Source organism: Lagenorhynchus albirostris, chromosome X (assembly GCF_949774975.1).
Source record: "Lagenorhynchus albirostris chromosome X, mLagAlb1.1, whole genome shotgun sequence".
In the NCBI taxonomy this organism is placed as follows: domain Eukaryota; kingdom Metazoa; phylum Chordata; class Mammalia; order Artiodactyla; family Delphinidae; genus Lagenorhynchus; species Lagenorhynchus albirostris.
The window spans coordinates 100508079-100527979 of NC_083116.1; the positions used below are offsets into that span (position 1 = coordinate 100508079).

The 19901-nt window shown below is 45.2% G+C and overlaps 1 protein-coding gene and 1 pseudogene across 1 annotated transcript in view; both read right to left on the minus strand.

Moving 5' to 3' along the window:
• Positions 1 to 19901, minus strand: part of CFAP47 (cilia and flagella associated protein 47) — a 509799-nt gene that overhangs the window by 461366 nt on the left and 28532 nt on the right.
• Positions 13899 to 14956, minus strand: LOC132513428 (melanoma-associated antigen B4-like; annotated as a pseudogene).

Below are 19901 nucleotides of genomic sequence, written 5' to 3' on the forward strand. Positions count from 1 at the left end.
CAGACAACATTAAATGCACCAACATTCGAATTATAGGGGTTCCAGAAGAAGAAGAGAAAAAGAAAGGGACTGAGAAAATATTTGAAGAGATTATAGTTGAAAACTTCCCTAATATGGGAAAGGAAATAGTTAATCAAGTCCAGGAAGCACAGAGAGTCCCATACAGGATAAATCCAAGGAGAAATACGCCAAGACACATATTAATCAAACTGTCAAAAATTAAATACAAAGAAAGCATATTAAAAGCAGCAAGGGAAAAACAATAAATAATACACAAGGTAATCCCCATAAGGTTAACAGCTGATCTCTCAGCAGAAACTCTGCAAGCCAGAAGGGAGTGGCAGGACATACTGAAAGTGATGAAGGAGAAAAACCTGCAACCGAGATTACTCTACCCAGCAAGGATCTCATTCAGATTAGATGGAGAAATTAAAACCTTTACAGACAAGCAAAAGCTGAGAGAGTTCAGCACCACCAAACCAGCTTTACAAGAAATGCTAAAGAAACTTCTCTAGGCAAGAAACAGAAGAGAAGGAAAAGACCTACAATAACGAGCCCAAAACAATTTAGAAAATGGGAATAAAAACATACATATCGATAATTACCTTAAATGTAAATGGACTAAGTGCTCCCACCAAAAGACACAGATTGGCTAAATGGATACAAAAACAAGACGCATATATATGCTGTCTACAAGAGACCCACTTCAGACCTAGAGACACATACAGACTGAAAGTAAGGGGATGGAAAAAGATATTCCATGCAAATGGAAACCAAAAGAAAGCTGGAGTAGCAACTCTCATATCAGACAAAATAGACTTTAAAATAAAGACTATTACAAGAGACAAAGAAGGACACTACATAATGATCAAGGGATCGATCTAAGAAGAAGATGTAACAATTGTAAATATTTATGCACCCAACATAAGAGCACCTCAATACATAAGGCAAATACTAACAGCCATAAAAGAGGAAATTGACAGTAACATATTCATAGTAGGGGACTTTAACACCCCACTTTCACCCATGGACAGATCATCCAAAATGAAAATAAATAAGGAAACACAAGCTTTAAATGATACATTAAACAAGATGGACTTAATTGATATTTATAGGACACTCCATCCAAAAACAACAGAATACACATTTTTCTCAAGTGCTCATGGAACATTCTCCAGGATAGATCATATCTTGGGTCACAAACCAAGCCTTGGTAAATTTAAGAAAATTGAAATTGTATCAAGTATCTTTTCCGACCACAACACCATGAGACTAGATATCAATTACAGGAAAAGATCTGTAAAAAATACAAACACATGGAGGCTAAACAATACACTACTTAATAACAAAGTGATCACTGAAGAAATCAAAGAGGAAATAAAAAAATACCTAGAAACAAATGACAATGGAGACACGACGACCCAAAACCTATGGGATGCAGCAAAAGCAGTTCTAAGAGGGAAGTTTATAGCAATATAAGCCTACCTTAAGAAACAGGAAACAACTCAAATAAACAACCTAACCTTGCATCTAAAGCAATTACAAAAAGAAGAAAAAGAAACCGCAAAGTTATCAGAAGGAAAGAAATCATAAAAATCAGATCAGAAATAAATGAAAAAGAAATGAAGGAAACAATAGCAAAGATCAATAAAACTAAAAGCTGGTTCTTTGAGAAGATAAACAAAATTGTTAAACCATTAGCCGGACTCATCAAGAAAAAAAGGGAGAAGACTCAAATCAACAGAATTAGAAATGAAAAAGGAGAAGTAACAACTGACACTGCAGAAATACAGAAGGTCATGAGAGATTACTACAAGCAACTCTATGCCAATAAAATGGACAACCTGGAAGAAATGGACAAATTCTTAGAAATGCACAACCTGCCAAGACTGAATCAGGAAGAAATAGAAAATATGAACAGACGAATCACAAGCAGTGAAATTGAAACTATGATTAAAAATCTTCCAACAAACAAAAGCCCAGGACCAGATGGCTTCACAGGCGAATTCTAGCAAACATTTAGAGAAGAGCTAACACCTATCCTTCTCAAACTCTTCCAAAATATAGCAGAGGGAGAACAGTCCCAAAATCATTCTACGAGGCCACCATCACCTTGATACCAAAACCAGACAAGGATGTCACAAAGAAAGAAAACTACAGGCCAATATCACTGATGAACCTAGATGCAAAAATCCTCAACAAAATACTAGCAAAAAGAATCCAACAGCACATTAAAAGGATCACACACCATGATCAAGGGGGGTTTATTCAAGGAATGCAAGGATTCTGCAATATACGCAAATCAATCAATGTGATAAACCATATTAACAAATTGAAGGAGAAAACCCATATGATCATCTCAATAAATGCAGAGAAAGCTTTTGACATAATTCAACACCCATTTATGATAAAAACCCTGCAGAAAGTAGGCATAGAGGGAACTTTCCTCAACATAATAAAGGCCATATATGACAAACCCACAGCCAACATCATCCTCAATGGTGAAAAACTGAAAGCATTTCCACTAAGATCAGGAAAAAGACAAGGTTGCCCACTCTCACCACTCTTATTCAATATAATTTTGGAAGTTTTAGCCACAGAGAAGAAAAGGAAATAAAAGGAATCCAAATTGGAAAAGAAGAAGTAAAGCTGTCACTGTTTGCAGATGACATGATCCTATACATAGAGAATCCTAAAGATGCTACCAGAAAACTACTAGAGCTAATCAATGAATTTGGTAAAGTTGCAGGATACAAAATTAATGCACAGAAATCTCTGGCATTCCTATACACTAATGATGAAAAATCTGAAAGTGAAATCAAGAAAACACTCCCATTTACCATTGCAACAAAAAGAATAAAATATCTAGGAATAAACCTACCTAAGACCTAAATAGACATTTCTCCAAAGAAGATATACAGACTGCCAACAAACACATGAAAGAATGCTCAACATCATTAATCATTAGAGAAATGCAAATCAAAACTACAATGAGATATCATCTCACACCAGTCAGAATGGCCATCATCCAAAAATCTAGAAACAATAAATGCTGGAGAGGGTGTGGAGAAACGGGAACACTCCTGCACTGCTGGTGGGAATGTGAATTGGTACGGCCACTATGGAGAACAGTATGGAGGTTCCTTAAAAAACTACAAATAGAACTACCATATGACCCAGCAATCCCACTACTGGGCATATACCCTGAGAAAACCATAATTCAAAAAGAGTCATGTACCAAAATGTTCATTGCAGCTCTATTTACAATAGCCCGGAGATGGAAACAACCTAAGTGCCCATCATCGGATGAATGGATAAAGAAGACGTGGCACATATATACAATGGAATATTACTGAGCCATAAAAAGAAACGAAATTGAGCTATTTGTAATGAGGTGGATAGACCTGGAGTCTGTCATACAGAGTGAAGTAAGTCAGAAAGAGAAAGACAAATACCGTATGCTAACACATGTATATGGAATTTAAGAAAAAAAATGTCATGAAGAACCTAGGGGTAAGACAGGAATAAAGACACAGACCTACTGGAGCATGGACTTGAGGATATGGGGAGGGGGAAGGGTGAGCTGTGACAAAGCGAGAGAGAGGCATGGACATATATACACTACCAAACGTAAGGTAGACAGCTGGTGGGAAGCAGCCACATAGCACAGGGATGTCCGCTCAGTGCTTTGTGACCGCCTGGAGGGGTGGGATAGGGAGGTTGGGAGGGAGGGAGACGCAAGAGGGTAGAGATATGGGAACATATGTATATGTGTAACTGATTCACTTTGTTATAAAGCAGAAACTAACACACCATTGTAAAGTAATTATACCCCAATAAAGATATTAAAAAAAAAAGAAATAAAGGAGGGCTCACACACACCTGACTTCCATACCTGGGCTACCCAGCACTGCAAGCAAGGAGGGGGGCACTCCCTGTTGTCTCCTCTGTTTGTGGGTGAGTGGTATCATCACTGTTCTTTCAGGGTCCTCACCCTGCCTCCTATAAAGCCCTGGGTTTCTTCCCTCTGCAGAATTGAGGCTATTCAATTAGTCCAACACCCTCACATCTCTGAACTCTCCAGACAAATGAGAAGAGTGCTTCAGCTTGACAGATACTCTTGGTTTCTACTCAGAACACGGGCAGAATTTATGAGACCCTACATTTTAGAGTCGGTGTTCACCTTAGTCCTCACTCAGGTCTCTGACCCGAACTCTGTGTAGGACTTAGGACTCCTCCCACCAATAACCTGGGTAGTCCAGCCTCAGAGCAAAGCCCTCAATTCCCTGAGTCCCTAGAGGGGGAAGTCAGGGTCCTACATATATGACTACCCCTGGCTGGAGCCTCCCACAAGTGTAGGGGTGCTGCTTTGTGATGCCACCCCTAAATGGGGAGAGGCCCCCTCATCAGTATTTAGGGCCCTCACCTTCACCTCAGTTAGGACCTAGGTATCCTCCATCTGCAAGATGGAGCTACTCCCTAGACCTAGGCCCTCCCAGCCCCGAGACATCTCAGGCAGAACTCAGTTTGATGGCTCTGTTGGGGCTTCCCAGGGCCTACAGCAGCAACGAGACTTAGTGCAGTTTGTTATGGGCCGAGTGGCACCTCTCACTCCCCACTCAAAGTCTTCACCTTGACTCCAGACCAGTACTGGAAATTTTCTCTTGGCCGCCGGAGGCGTGGCCCTCAGATGAAAGTTCTCACTTCCTGGAACCTCTGAAGCCGAAGTCAGGATGACTCACATCCGGCCACAACTACTCAGGGTCTCTGACAGCTGACAGCAGGGGCGGGGGTCTGTGGTACTCCAGTGTTCTGGAGCCGGTGGTCCCTAGGTCCTACATACAGGGTGCCCATCTTGGAATCTGTCAGAGCCTGGGACTCCTCCCTTTACTGAACTGTGCCCACAAGTTTCACCTCCTTGAGCTCCTGGGGGTGGGGGGGAAGTCTGGGCCTGCTATATATGACCACCCCGGCCTGGAGGCTCCAAGAACTGAGTGCATGGGTGCAGCTTTGTTGCCATCTCTACTCCCTCATTAGCGCTCAGGCCCCGCCCCTCCTCCCGCCCCCCACCCCACCTCCCGCCTTGACTTCAGTTAGGGCTTAGGTTTCCTTGATTTACAGAATCAGGAAATTCTCTCTTAGATTAAGGCTTTCCCCCTTGAGAATTTCCAGGCAGAACTCAGCCTAACAGTTTTTCAGGAACCTTCCACTTTCGATCACAGAGGCGGGATTTGTGGGGGTAACCTTTGTTATGGGAGGGGGGAAGGATCCCTTGGGTCCGCATTCAGGTCCTCACCTTGACTGCAGAGCAGTCCTGGGAATCCGCCCTTGGCCGAACAAACGCCGTGAACAACCGTCCGGCTCCGCCCCCGGAGCGGAAGTGTGGGAGCCACTACCGGCTGCGGCTGCCTTGTGCGGGGTTCCAACGGCTGACGGGACGCGCAGGGCTTTATGGGATCCCGGGGTTCAGAGGTCAGCCGTCCCATGATCCTCCCTCGCGGGTCTCTCCGGGCCATCTATTAGAGCCTGTGACCCCTCCCTCTGTGGTCCCGAGTCCTTCAGCCTCCAAACAAAGCCCTCACCTCCCCGAGTCCCTAGTGGGGAAGGCAGGGCGTTGCTCTGACCATCTCTGCCTGACAAGAAGGGCGCCACCCTGTGAGCCTCCCTCCTTGGGAGAGAGACGCTCTCATTAGCACTGAGGTCCTTACCTTGACCCTGGTTTGTCTGGTTATGGCCAAGACCCCTTCCCTTGCAGAACTGGGACCTGATCCTGATAGACAAAGCCCTTCCCTCGCCGAGACCAGACAGACAGAAATGAGGAGGCTTCTCATCCCTATGGCTCTGCCTGGGGCCTCTCGTGGTTAAGAATGGGGGCAGGGGTCTGTAAAGCCCCCTCATTTGTGGGTCTAGTGATACCTCTTTCCTCACTCAGGGACCCCACCATACTCCTGGCCAGTCCCGGGACCGGATCCTCCCTGACCCTCCAACCTGAGCTTCTCCCTCTACTGAACTGAGGCTGTTCTTAGACCAAGACTTTGACCTCACTGAAAACTATGAGACTTATAAGAGAGGATGCCCTGCCTGGGCATTCTAGGTCTGAGAGCACGTTTGGGCAGGTCTCTGAATGACCTATATTTTGGCGTGGTTGTCTCTCCAGTCCTCACTCATTTCGGGGAAGGGGTGTTCCTTTTGTCTATCTCTTGGATTAAAAGGTTCCTGGGGAATGCCACATCCCTGCAAACTCTTGAGCAGTGTACCTAATGCAAACCTTGTAGTTTCATGTCCCAGACTTGACATGAGATGGGGAAAATGCAACATAAGGCAGGGGGCCCAGGACAGGGGTGGGCTCCCAGAGAAAAATAATGCTAATCTGTCCTTTTCAATAGCCAGAATTAGCCTCTTCTGTGACTTGTTTTAATTGATTTATAGGCATACCTCTTTTTACCGTATTTCACTTAATCATGCTTCACAGATATTCTGTTTTATTATGAATTGTAAGTTTGTGGTTACCGTGCATTGAACATGTGAATGGGTGCCGTTTTCCCAACACCATGTGTTCACGTGGGGTCCCTGTGCCACATTTTGTTAATTCTTGAAATATTTTAAACTTTTTCATTATTTTCTTATGGTTCTCTGCTCAGTTATCTTTGTTATTCTTGTAACTGTTTTTGTTTTTTGTTTTTTTGTTTGTTTGTTTTTTGCGGTACGCGGGACTCTCACTGTTGTGGCCTCTCCCATTGCAGAGCACAGGCTCCAGACACGCAGGCTCAGCGGCCATGGCTCACGGGCCCAGCCGCTCCGTGGCATGTGGGATCTTCCCGGACCGGGGCACAAACCCGTGTCCCCTGCATTGGCAGGCGGACTCTCTGCGCCACCAGGGAAGCCCACTGTTTTGTATTTTTAAATTAAGATGTGTACATTTCTTTTAGACACTGTCTAGTAAGTGTACAATAGGATTAACAACTTTTATAAGCACTGGGAAACCCAAAATTTCGTGCGATTTACTTTATTGCAATATTCGCATTATTGTGGTGACCTAGAACCCAACCCACAGTGTCTGAGATATACGCATACTTCTAAAGGAAAGGAGCTGTCCAGGATGGTTTTGTGCTTCCCCTGATTGAGGTTATGTGACACTGCATATAGAGATGATCCTATTGTCACTGAGCAGCATCTGTTTCTTCTCCTTATTCCTGTTCCTCCTTCTTATTCCTAACTGGCATTTACTGAGGTATTCTTCAATACCTTCAATACCTACCGTTCTTTAGCCACACAGTCCTTATCTTTATCCCAAGATACATTTGAGTGTCAAGGAATACAAGCTCTGCTTTAGGCCAAGAGGAGTATAACAGTGTGAGATCTAGAGGAATTCAGACCAGGAGTCTAGTCCCAGGCCTGTCATTTACTAGTGTTACCCAGCAAGGGCTCACTGCCTGACATGCATAGAAGCCAATACTATCACACTGCCTTTTGAGATAAAAACTTTATTCCGGGACTTCCCTGGTGGTGCAGTGGTTAAGAATCTGCCTGCCAATGTAGGGGACATGCAAGAGGGAAGAGATATGGGGCTATATGTATATGTATAGCTGGTTCACTTTGTTATAAAGCAGAAACTAATACACCCTTGTAAAGCAATTATACTCCAATAAAGATGTTAAAAAAATGTGTTGAAAAACAAAATGACACAAATGAACTTATTTACAAAACAGAAAAAGACTTACAGATATCGAAAACAAACTTATGGTTACCAAAGGGGAAACGTGGGGCCGGGGGGAATGGATAAATCAGGAGCTTGGGATTAATACGCCCACTACTATATATAAGACAGATAACCAACGAGGACCTACTGTATAGCACAGGGGACTCTGCTCAATATTCTGTGATAATCTGTATGAGAAAAGAATCTGAAAATGAACGAATATACGTATATGTGTGACTGAATCACTTTGCTGTACACCTAAAACTAACACATTGTAAATCAACTATACTCCAATAAAATAAAATAAAAAAATACCATGTGATCCAGCAATCCCACTCCTGTGCACATATCCAAAGAAAACCATAATTTGCAAAGGTACACACACCCCAATGTTCACTGCAGCACTATTTGCAATAGCCAAGACATGGAAGCAACCTAAATGTCCATCGACAGAGGAATGGATAAAAACTACGTGGTACATATATAAAACGGAATATTACTCAGTCATAAAAAAAAGAAAGAAAGAATGCCATCTGCAGCAACGTGGACGAACCTAGAGATTATCACACTAAGTGAAATAAGTCAGACAGAAAGACAAATATCATATATCACTCATATGTGGAATCTAATTTTTAAAAATGACACAAATGAACTTATTTACAAAACAGAAACAGACTTACAGATATCGAAAACAAACTTATGGTTACCAAAGGGGAAACGTGGGGCGGGGGGGAATGGATAAATCAGGAGCTTGGGATTAACATACACACTGCTATATATAAGACAGATAACCAACGAGGACCTACTGTATAGCACAGGGGACTCTGCTCAATATTCTGTGAAAATCTGTATGAGAAAAGAATCTGAAAATGAACGAATATATGTATATGTATAACTGACTCACTTTGCTGTACACCTGAAACTAACACAACATTGTAAATCAACTATTCTCCAATAAAGCAACAAAAAAGGAATATACACGTGTAACACCACCTCTGGGCAATCATCTTAGGCATGGGTGAAAAACCCCATCACCCTGTAAAGCAAGGTTTCCAGTCCAGGAGCAAGGTCTTTTATCTCCTGAGTCAGAGGACCCTCATTAATATCAATCAGGTTTAATAAAGTTTTGCCACAGTCATCCAATAGCCAACTCCCATTAGCCAATCCTAACAGATATAACAGTCAGACCTAAACAAACATAGGCAAACAAATCCAAAGGCCTGGGACTTTAACCCAATCCTTTGAGTACCTCAGCAGCTGTAACCTTTTGTACTGTCTCTCTTAGGGTGGAACTCTAGCCCATGATCCTAGCCTTAGGACTCTAACCTGGACTCTATCCCGAGCAAAAAAAACTCCCCCAGGCAGGACTCTAACCCACAATTCCGATGAGATTATTAGACAATTTAGGTACAGGCACATTTTAACAAGGTTACTCACCCAAAAGACGTCTGATCCAGGAGCTGTTTCTTTTCTCAAAAGTGAAAGTAGCCCGAGGAGCCTGGAGTGCCATGGCGGGGAAGCAGGAACCCAAGAGCCGACCTTCTAGACAAATTCAGTCTAGGTGGCTACACAAGGTTGGTGCTGAGGGCCCACACTCTGCCAGGGGCTACAGTGCCTCACGCAGGCGGTCACAAGACCTAAATCTCACCTGGGTTGCCAAAACTTACTGAACAAGGGCTCACTGCCCTGTGTGCACAGAAGCCAACACTATGGCAACAGTTTTTGAGAAAAGAGCTTTACTGCAAGGCCGACTAACACAGGAGACAAGGCTCTCAAATCTCACCTCAATCCAGCGGTCTGGGTGAAATTTAAGGGGTCAGGGTAATTTCAAACTTGGAAGCTAATTGGCTAGTCTTGAATTAGTCCATATAAGCTACTCATGCTGCTGGAGGCCAGATTTTCCTTAATTGAAGGATTGTCACGGGCTCTCCAGGCAACATTTCTATTCTCTGAGTTCTGCAGACTGAAGATCTTGGTTCCAGGGTCATCCTGGGGTCATGGGTTGCTTCCTGGAGATGTGCAGTTCTGTCTCTGTAAAATAACACAAGGTTTGATTAATCAGCAACCTATTTAAGGAGGCAAAACCAGTTTAAGCTGATCAATTGTTTTACCTGCTGTTTCACTAGCCCGGTGAGCTTGAGCACATTAACCAAACAGCAAGACAAAGAAATCGCAATTAACTAAAATGCTGCCTAGCAAGGACAATCATGTAATATCCACACCAGAGGATATAATACATAATGCGCTTGTGGGAGAATCTTTCCTAGTTGGAAACAACTCAAAGTCCTTAGAATTTTTGTCATTGACCAGTATCTTCCCTACCAGCTACGCTTTCTTCTAAATAACCATTATTTCCACTTATTTAACTACCAACAAAAATCTAGAACTTGCCTAGAATTTGCCAAATTACACACAAGATAGAATAATTGAGTACGCTTTTAATGGCGAGGTCTCTGGCTCCCCCAACCCAGGGTAAAGACTACCAGCCCAGTGGATTCTGGATTCTCTGAGGCCCTCCATCTGAGGCTCTGGCCGGGCTCACCACTCCCACAGTCTCATCTAGCCCACCAGGCAACCTCACTTGAAATTACTTCTCACTGAAGGCTTTGCATTTTCCTAAGGCTCCAAACTGCCTTGCCTCAGGCCATTTACACTTGCGTGCTTTCAGCTCCAACTGCCTGCCCTCTTTAACCCTACTTTTTACTTGTTCTTTAGGTCGTAGAGCGCATCCCACCATCTTTTTATATAATAGCAGCTCCTAGACTCTAAAATTCAATGGGCAGGGGCTAGATCTTGTTTTTGTGGTGGTTGTTGTTTGGGGGCTTTTTCTGGGGGGTAGCGGGGGGAAGCATCCACAGTACTAGTATGATGCCTTCCTAAGAGCTCATTCTCGATTAATGATTGGGAAATTAAAAAGGAGTAAGCATGTGGCCTAATGCATTAAAATTTAATTTATCCTACATTCCTGAATATTCTAAGCAAATCCAGGTGTATGACTTCTACTTTTACAAGAAGAAACATGAGAAGGATTTAGGCAAACCACAAATTGACGATCTTTCCCTTATTTATAGTCTTTCTTTCGGCCTTTATTGATTAAATATAAGGTACCTACTGTATACTATGCACTATGCTCAGACTACAACCCCAAATAAAACAAAATATGAGCTTTTTTTTTTTTTTTTTTTTTGCGGTACGCGGGCCTCTCACTGTTGTGGCCTCTCCCGTCGCGGAGCACAGGCTCGGGACACGCAGGCTCAGCGGCCATGGCTCACGGGCCCAGCCGCTCCGCGGCACGTGGGATCCTCCCGGACCGGGGCACGACCCCGTGTCCCCTGCATCGGCAGGCAATTCCTACTGCAGAAATATAAAAGAGCCCATTATGGAGGTAGACATGCTGAAGGTTGTCAACAAAATGTACAGGGAACAATTCCCTGAGATCCTAAGGAGAGCCACTGAGCACACTGGTTTTTAATGAGGTTCCTTACCTCCATGAGAGCTCTGGGAGGAAGTGAGTATGACGCATCATGTCACCATGCCTAAGTGACATAGCCTCAGGTCTGACAACAGGGACAGTGCTCTATGTGGTCCCCTTCTTTCTGGGAGAGATCCTTTCATTGTCAGTCAGTGTCATCATGTTGACTCCTGTTAGGAACTGGGTACCCTTCCTCTGCTGAATGAGGCCTCCCCCATCAGTCCAAGGTTTAAGTCCCTGAAACCATCCTCCTTCAGGCAATAAGGGATAAACTTAGTCTGAAAGCCCTGTCTATTGCCTCCCCAGGCCAATTACAGACGCGGGACTTTCTAAGGATGTATCTGTAACGGGGTAGTTGGTTGCCGCACTCCTCATACAGGACTTTTACTTTGACACTGTCACGCCTGGGATTCCACTCTCTGCTGAACAGCCAGCCTATAAACCAAGGTCCTCCCCTCCCTGACACCCTCCAGGCAGAAGTCAGGGGGCACTTGACCCTGCCAGCTCTTGCCTATGCCTCCCAGGGCTAACAGCAGAGGAGGGGCTAAGTGTAGCCCTGACAGTGGTGGACTGAGTGGTCCCCATGTCCACAGACAGGGTCTTCACTATGACTCTGCACACTTCCTGGGGCTCCATTCTCTGCTGATCTAAGGCTGAGGGCTCTGCTGATCCCCAGAGTCCCCACCTTCCCGCGACCTGAGTTGAAAGTGTTAGTCACAAGCAGCCAGGACTGTTCTGGACCTCAAGGGGCTGCCAAAGGGGATGGGACTTTATGGGATCCTACTGTTCTGGCTGGGTCTTTATTCAGGTTTATCACTGTCATTTCTGTGAGAGACTCACACTCTCTCCTCTACCAACCTGAGAACTCTGCCCTTAGACAAATTTCTTATGGCCCCAAGAAGCCTGAAGAATAAGTGAGGGTACGGTTAGCCTAACAGGTCTGCCTGAGACCCTCTGTGTCTGATAGCAGACAGGACTGGTGTCCCAATGACCACCCCCCAATATTCTGGGCTTTGGTCTCCTCAGTCCTCCTACACGGGGCCCTCATCTTGCTTTCTATCTCTTGGATTAAAGCCTGCTTAGGAAATTCCACATCTCTGCAAACTCTTGAGCAGTTTTCGCTCTGCAAACCTTACAGAGAATGGGTCCCTGGCCCAGGAGTAATGTGAGATGGGGAAGCTGTAGCACAAGGCAGGAGTCCCAGAACAGGTGGTGGTAGCCTGTCAGGGAAAAAAAGTACACTGATCTATTCTATCTCATCAGCCAGATGAAGATTCCCACGTCACTTCTGTTCTGATAGATTTACTTTCTACAGGGAAGAGACTGTGAGGATGATTTTGAGAGCCCCTAGTCTTTTGAGGTTATCTAACATCGCAAATGTAGATGCTTATACTGTCACCGAATATTGTCTCTTTCATTTATTTATTTATTTATACCTCTCAAATATTTTGGTATTCTTACTGCTCTGGCTACGTATTCCAATCCAGTAGTTTGAGCACAAGGCCATTCTTTTTATCACCTAAGACAAAGTTTGAAGTACTGAGAAAACAACTGAAATAAAAGACACAGGATGTGTCTCAGGGTAGGAGGAGTAGAACAGTACGAGCTCTACAGTAATTTAGACCAGGAGTCTAGTCCCACCCCTGTCATTTACTAGCCTTATGAATTTTGGCACATGACCAAACTCTAACTCTATGAGCCTCAGGGTCTTCACTGTGAAGTGAGTTTGATAAGACCTGTCTTGTAGGACTGGTGGAATATATGTAATGTATGGAAAGCAGCTGTCACTGTGCCTGTCTTGTATTGAGACGCTAGGGAATGGCGGTTATTACTATGATTATCTTGACCTCAGACGTTACCATCAATCCAGCTGGGATTTTTTTTTTTTTTTACATCTAAGATATGTCAGAGAATATGCAGCATTCTAGCCGGAAAAAATCCTCCCAATCAGCCAAAATTCTGCTTTAACAATGAAAACTAAGGAATATGTTCTCTCCACCCTCTCTTTACCCTGCTTTTTTACTTGCTCTTCTTGAAGTAGAGAGTATCTCACCCCTTTCCATACAATAATAGCTTCTCTGAGAAACTGTAATTGCATGGGCAGAGGCTAGGACTTTTTTGATTAAACATCCCCAGTACGAGCACAGAGACTTCTTAAGAGCAGATGCTCAGTTAATGTTTGTGTAAAATAAGAGTCATGAACAAATCATTTGCTATAATTTGTATTCTCAAACATTCTTGAAAACCATAAGCAAATCCAGTATATATCTTTTAAATTTACAAAAGAAAGACTAAATGGAGTAAGGCAAACCAAGAAATTGATCAATTTTGCCTTTAGCTCTCTATCTGTCTTATCTATCTTATCTCTCCATCTAGCTACCTAGCTATCTTCTGATCCTATTTTAGCGTGGTGTTCTTTCATGTTTCCGAGGATATTCTTATCCTAAAGTGATGTTATTCTTGTTCTGGACCACAAAAGTGATTTAAGGATTTCCAATTTGTATTTCAAACAACAGAATTCTTACTCCTAAATCTGACAAACAGCAATAAGTGTGTGATCCATGTCATTCGTATACTTATATTCTGAATCTAAATAAACTTTCTGTTGAAAGGAACATCAATTAAAAATGCAGGAAAAAAGTCAACAAGTTATTTAAGCATATCAGGAACACTGGTTAACAGGCTTTTCCAACCACAAAGTGAAGAATGGGTGGGCTTCAGACCTCACTAGGGGTGTGAGGAGAGGCTGGATGTGGCCCTGGAACGCGCACGGCTGTGGCAGTAGTGCCAGCCCTGGCTGCAGCCCTGGCTCGGGCTCGCTCTCCCTCATCTCTCAAAGCCTCTTCATTGTGGGGTGGGAAGGCAGTGGGGACCGTATCATGGATCTCCAGATCCATGGAGATACGGTTCTGGTTCTGCATCCAGAACCTCCAGCACTTTCATCTTGCTGGTTTCAGCGCGGGCTCTCGGGCCCCACAGGAACTCAGAGCATGGCGGATCGCTGCTGGGCACCTGGCGGTACTCCAGGCACCTTTCCTGCACCAAATCTTCTGTGATAAGCTTCCTGGGCTCCACCAAGATGAAGTGCCTCTTTCCATCAAAAACACCCAAAACATTCAGGAATTCCCAGATCTCCTCCTCAGAGGCGCGGTCGCCATGCAAGAAGATCACACCGAGGACAGGCATCAGGGGCCCATTCTTCCGAAACCACCCGCCACTGCTCCGACGCCCATCATCAGTGAGATCTAGCTTGCCGACAAGGGCATAGGAATGACTGTTGGGCTTGACTTCCTTCAATTCTAGGCCAAAGACCAGCTCCATGCACTCGGAGGCTCTCCTGGGGATCTCGGGGAAGTGCTCCCTATACCTTTTGTTGACAATCTTCAGCTTTTCTCCCTTTTTAATGGGCTCCTTTCTCTTATATTTACACAGCATGAACTGCACCAACATCCCTGCCTTCCTGGTTACAAGATCCTTTCCAGGATCCCTGGAGGTTGAGGCCTGGGAGGAATTTTTACTTTCCTCAACTTGGCCCTTGGCACGTACATCATATCCTGGGCATGAAACCCCTGCAGCACGAGAGCTCGTGGCTGGGGCTCCCTGAGGCTCCTGGCGAGGGCCAGCAGCAGCGGGCTCGGGGGAGTGCCCCGAGAAACAGAAGCGGGGGAGGAAGTGGTCTCTCCTACCCCTGCTGTGGTGGCCTGAGCATTAAGACCTTGGGTCTCACCTCTGTTACGGCGGCGTTCCTCACGAGCACGGCGCTTACTCTTCTGACCACGAGGCATGGTGGCTGTGGTCAGGGACAGCAGACAGGAGTGTGGGCCAATGACAGGTGATTTGGACACCTGGAGGCTGGAGAATGAGATGACGTGAGCACCTTAAAGTAGGGAGATTCCACCTTGGCTTTATCAAAGGCTGCCTCTGCAAGTTTCCTTGAGGGCACTGCTCTGGGAACCCACAAGGTTCCTGTTTTCCCGGTCAGCCTGTCCTCCCAGAATCCCATAGAGGAAACACAGAGGCCTTAGAGTTTTACTCTACATCCTATCAGCCCTGCCTTGGATTTACTCAGGTGACAACAGGTGCTGGCAGTGGGGTCCTCTCGGTTCATCTTCAATATTATCATGTCAGGTCTCTGCAGAGCCTGGGCACCCTCCCCGCTGCTACTCTTAAGCTGACACCTCAAACCTCCCTGCGATCCAGGAGAAGGAAGTGAAGGGGTGCCTCAGTCCACCTCCCTCCCAGGGGACACCAGAGCTGCGAGTTCAGTAGGGTCCTTTCTATCCTGAGTTCGTTGCGATCATCATTCAAGGTCCTCACCTTGGCTCCTTTAAAGGCTTGGAACCACTACTCTCCATTTGCTGACTGGTGGATGCACCTTCAGACTAAGGACCTCACCTCTCTTAGACGTGATATAACGAAGTGAAACAGACGCTCTACCTGACAGTCCTTCCCAGAGATTTCTTGGGCTGAAATCCAAGGGTTGGGCTGGACACTTTGAGTCCTCGCTCAGGTTTCTCAATTGGGCTCCTGGTAGAGAAGCTCAACTTTTGCCTGAATTGATGCCTATATGATAGTAAGAGCCAACCAGCCTGTGTCCCAATAGGAGGAAGTGAAGATGACCGTATCTAACTAAACGTGGTCTCCCAAGAATGAAAGCTGTTGCAGGCAGGCTGAAGTCCTTGTGGTCCCACACAAGATCCCAATTCAAGGTCTAAATGTGCCTCCTGATAGGGTCTAAGATTTCTCCCTCTGCCGACATGGGACCACTCTCCTCAGACCAAGACCCTTATTTCCCTGTTAGCCTGTAGTGGGAACTGATGGGCATTTCTGCCTGACATCTATGCTTGAGGTCTCCCAGGGATGCTAATAGTGAGGATTCTTTGTGGCCTGAATGCTTTCATGTGGGACATCCCCACAGTCCTCAAGGTTCTCACCATGACACCTGGCATAACCTGAAATCCTCCCTTGCCAACCCGAGGCTGCCCCCTTTGACCTGGTCTCTCACCTCCCTGAGATGTCCTGGGAATAAGTGAATGCAACTCATGTCAAAATACCCAATTCTCCCAAGCCTGAAAACAGGGCTGGTGCTTTATGCTGCCCCGTTTCTTGTGGGAGGGGCCCCCATCCTCACTCGGTGTCACAACCATGAATGCTGTTGAGGACTAGGTCCCTTTGCGGAATTGGGCTTATTCCATTAGACCAAGGCTCTCATCTCCCTGAGACCACCTCCACAGCCTGCCAGCTCCGCCCAGAGCCTCCTCTCCTGAGTTTCGGAGTCATGACGTAGCCCTCATTTCCCTTCGTCACTAGAGGGGAATTTAGGTCACTCAACATCTGTCTACCTTGCTAGGGCCTCCTAGAGCTGAGAGCAGGGGCGCTGCTCACTGTGGCCCGCTTTGGGGGTCGAGGTCTGCTCACTAGCACTCAGGGCCCTCATCTAGGACTTAGACCTTCTCCATTTGTAGAATCAGCGCTACTCTCACAGACCAAGGCCTTCTGCCTGAGACATCCTAGGCCGAATTCAGCCCGATAGCTCGGCTGGGGCCTCGAAGAACAAGATCACAGGGGTGGGATGCAGGTGGGTCACCTTTGTTATGCGGGGAGGGGGGAGGGAAGGTCCCTTCAGGCTACATTCAGGTCCTCACCGTGGCTCCGGACAACTCCTGAAAACCCACGCTCGGACGAACAAACGCCGCGGCTCCCGGTCGGGCTCCTCACTTCCGAAGCGGAAATCCGGGGGAGCCGCATCCGGCGCGGCGTGCGGTCTCCGAGGGCTGACGGCAGGGGCGGGACTCTGCGGGGACTCCCACTGGTCAGGGGTCAGGGGTCAGCGGTCCCTGCGTCCTGCTGGTGCCGTCTATCAGAGCCTGGGACCCCTCCCTCTATGGTCCCGAGTCCTCCAGCCTCCGAACAAAGCCCTCACCTCCCCGAGGCCCTAGCTGGGGGAAGTCGGGGCGCTGAAATTCATAGAGCAAGCCAGTAGGTTAGAAACTCAGATGTTACAGTCTTGAGTCCAAGGTCTGTATAGCAGGGCAGGCATACTGGAAACTCAGGCAGGGTTTCTGTGTTGCAGTCTTTTTTTTTTTTTTTTTTTTAATATTTATATATTTATTTTGGCTGCACCGGGTCCTCGTTGTGGCATGCGGGATCTTTAGTCGCGGCATGGGAACTCTTAGTTGCAGCATGCATGTGGGATCTAGTTCCCTGACCAGGGATCGAACCAGGGCCCCCGGAATTGGGAGCACAGAGTCTTAGCCACTGGACCACCAGGGAAGTCCCTGTGTTGCACTCTTGAGGCTGAATTCCTTCAGGAAACCTCAGTCCTTGTTCTTGGGGCCTTCAACTGATTGCACGAGGCCCAGTCACTCTATGGGTGGCAATCTGCTTTACTCAGAGCCTACAGATGTAACTATTAATCGCATCTAAAAAATACCTTCACAGTGGACATCTAGACTGATAATTGACTAAACAACTGTGCAGCACAGCCTAGCTAAGATGGTGTACAAAATTAAGAGGTGGGAATAATAGGGAGGAATCTAGACTTGGAAATACGATGCTGCCACTAATTGGGACAAAGAATACAGGAAGAGGACGAATGAGGTTTGGAAAAAAAATCATGTGTTTATATTTTTTCACATTGAGTTTGAGACATCCTTGAATCAGTCATTATTGGATTTATGTTTGAAGCTTTGTGGGTAGGTCAGGGCTTGGGATAATAGATCTGGAAGTTAGCAGCAGATAGTCTGCAGTTAGAACTGGAGGAGTGGATGAAGGTACCTGGGGATAGATGTGGGGAGAAAAAAATAGTGGACCGGATATGGTAACTTGGGGAGCACCAGTTCCCCAAGGGGTGACAGAAAAGAAGTCCATTGAGGAGACAGAGAAAAAACAGGTTGAGAGATAGAAGAACCAGGACAGGGCAGTGTCTTAAAAACTGTAGCAGACAGGGCTGTGCTCGCCAAACCCAATTCTATATTCCTTCTTCTCAGGCACATGGAAAGCTCCATTTTTCAGACCCCTTGAGGCTAACCGAGGATTTATGACTGGTTTCAGCCAATGAAATGGGAGAAGAAGTGATGGGTTTGGCTGAATCAGAGAAGAGCCCTTTAGAGACTCTCTGTCCACTCTCCCCTGCCTCAGTGAATAGGTAAGCCCCAAAGAAAACCCCCAAATGCCCCTCCCTCCCCCATAACCATTGAACATGTAGTGTGGTTGAGAAATAAACCTTTGTTGTGGTAAAACACTGAGATTTCAGGATTAATTTGACACTCTAACATAACCTAGCTTATGTTGACTAATACAGAAGCCAAGGCAGTAGAATATTTTGCAAAGAAGAGAACAGTCACAACAGTCTCACATGCATCAGTGTTCCAGAAAAGAGACCCTTCTATGGATTCCCAAATGTGGAATAATTAAGCCAATAAGTCCAAACAATTTAGGGGGTCTCTCAATCATAACAGTCTGACAGGGAACCTGCATTGTCTTTTGGCTTTAGCAAACAAATGTGCTCATCAGATCAATAAAATGTAGAGTTAACTTGAATTGGACATTGACATCACAACACATATACACATTACAGTGTACTAGTCTTGTAGTTTGGCTTGAAATCTTGAGGTGATGACATAAATTCTGATTGAATTATCTTTGCCTTAGTTCTCCATTTATGTTTTGCAAAAAGAGTGGTCTCAATATTTCCCCTTAGTACAAGAGACCCCAATTTATAAACAACTTTATCCTATATATTCAGTTAAGAAGTTGATTGTTTAGCGTTCTGGGTGTCCTCTCCCAAGTGGAAAGAAATGATAAAGGATGATTAGCTTCCCAGGCCATATCCCACCACCTACAGTGCAGCCAGACTAGAAATGCATATTATTCCAGGACATAATTATGACTTATGTTATTGATTCTAATCAATGAGAAGCAAACTAAATGTCATTTTACATAAGGCACAACAATAGAGTCAAGCAGGAAGCTGTGCCAGATATATATGCATTATACTTGAAAAAGGAGAATTCCAAATTCCAAAAGTACATTGATGTAAAATAAAGGAGGTCCAACTGGCCTAAATGCACACATCTAATCATAGATTCCACATATTTGTATAAATAAAAATGAAATCTCTGATGAGACTAGTAATTATGACATAAAATGTTCCAGCTAGAAAACATTAAGCTAAAAAAATCACTTAAAAACTATAAAATATACATGAAAACAATGCTTTGATTAGGCAGCATTTCCAATGTATTCCGGTCCTTCTTCCACATATTACTCTCTAATGAGATCATCACAATCTCTTTTCTTCTCAGATTTATAGAAATTACATTAAGAGGTATCCTTGGGGCTTCCCTGGTGGCGCAGTGGTTGGGAGTCCGCCTGCCGATGCAGGGGACACGGGTTCATGCCCCGGTCTGGGGGAATCCCACATGCCGCGGAGCGGCTGGGCCCGTGAGTCATGGCCGCTGAGCCTGCGCGTCTGGAGCCTGTGCTCCGCAACGGGAGAGGCCGCAGCTGTGAGAGGCCCGCGTACCGCAAAAAAAAAAAAAAAAAAAAAAAAAAAAAGACGTATCCTTGGATACCAAACAATCCTTAAATCTCACTTAGTCCAAGATGTGGTCAAAGCTGAGTTCCTCAGTTCTTCACTGCTTAGCTATTTACTAATGATAAAAAATAAAATCTCTCTCTTTTGAATTACCTCATTTATCCTATACAAATGGGGAGTGAAGTATTAAG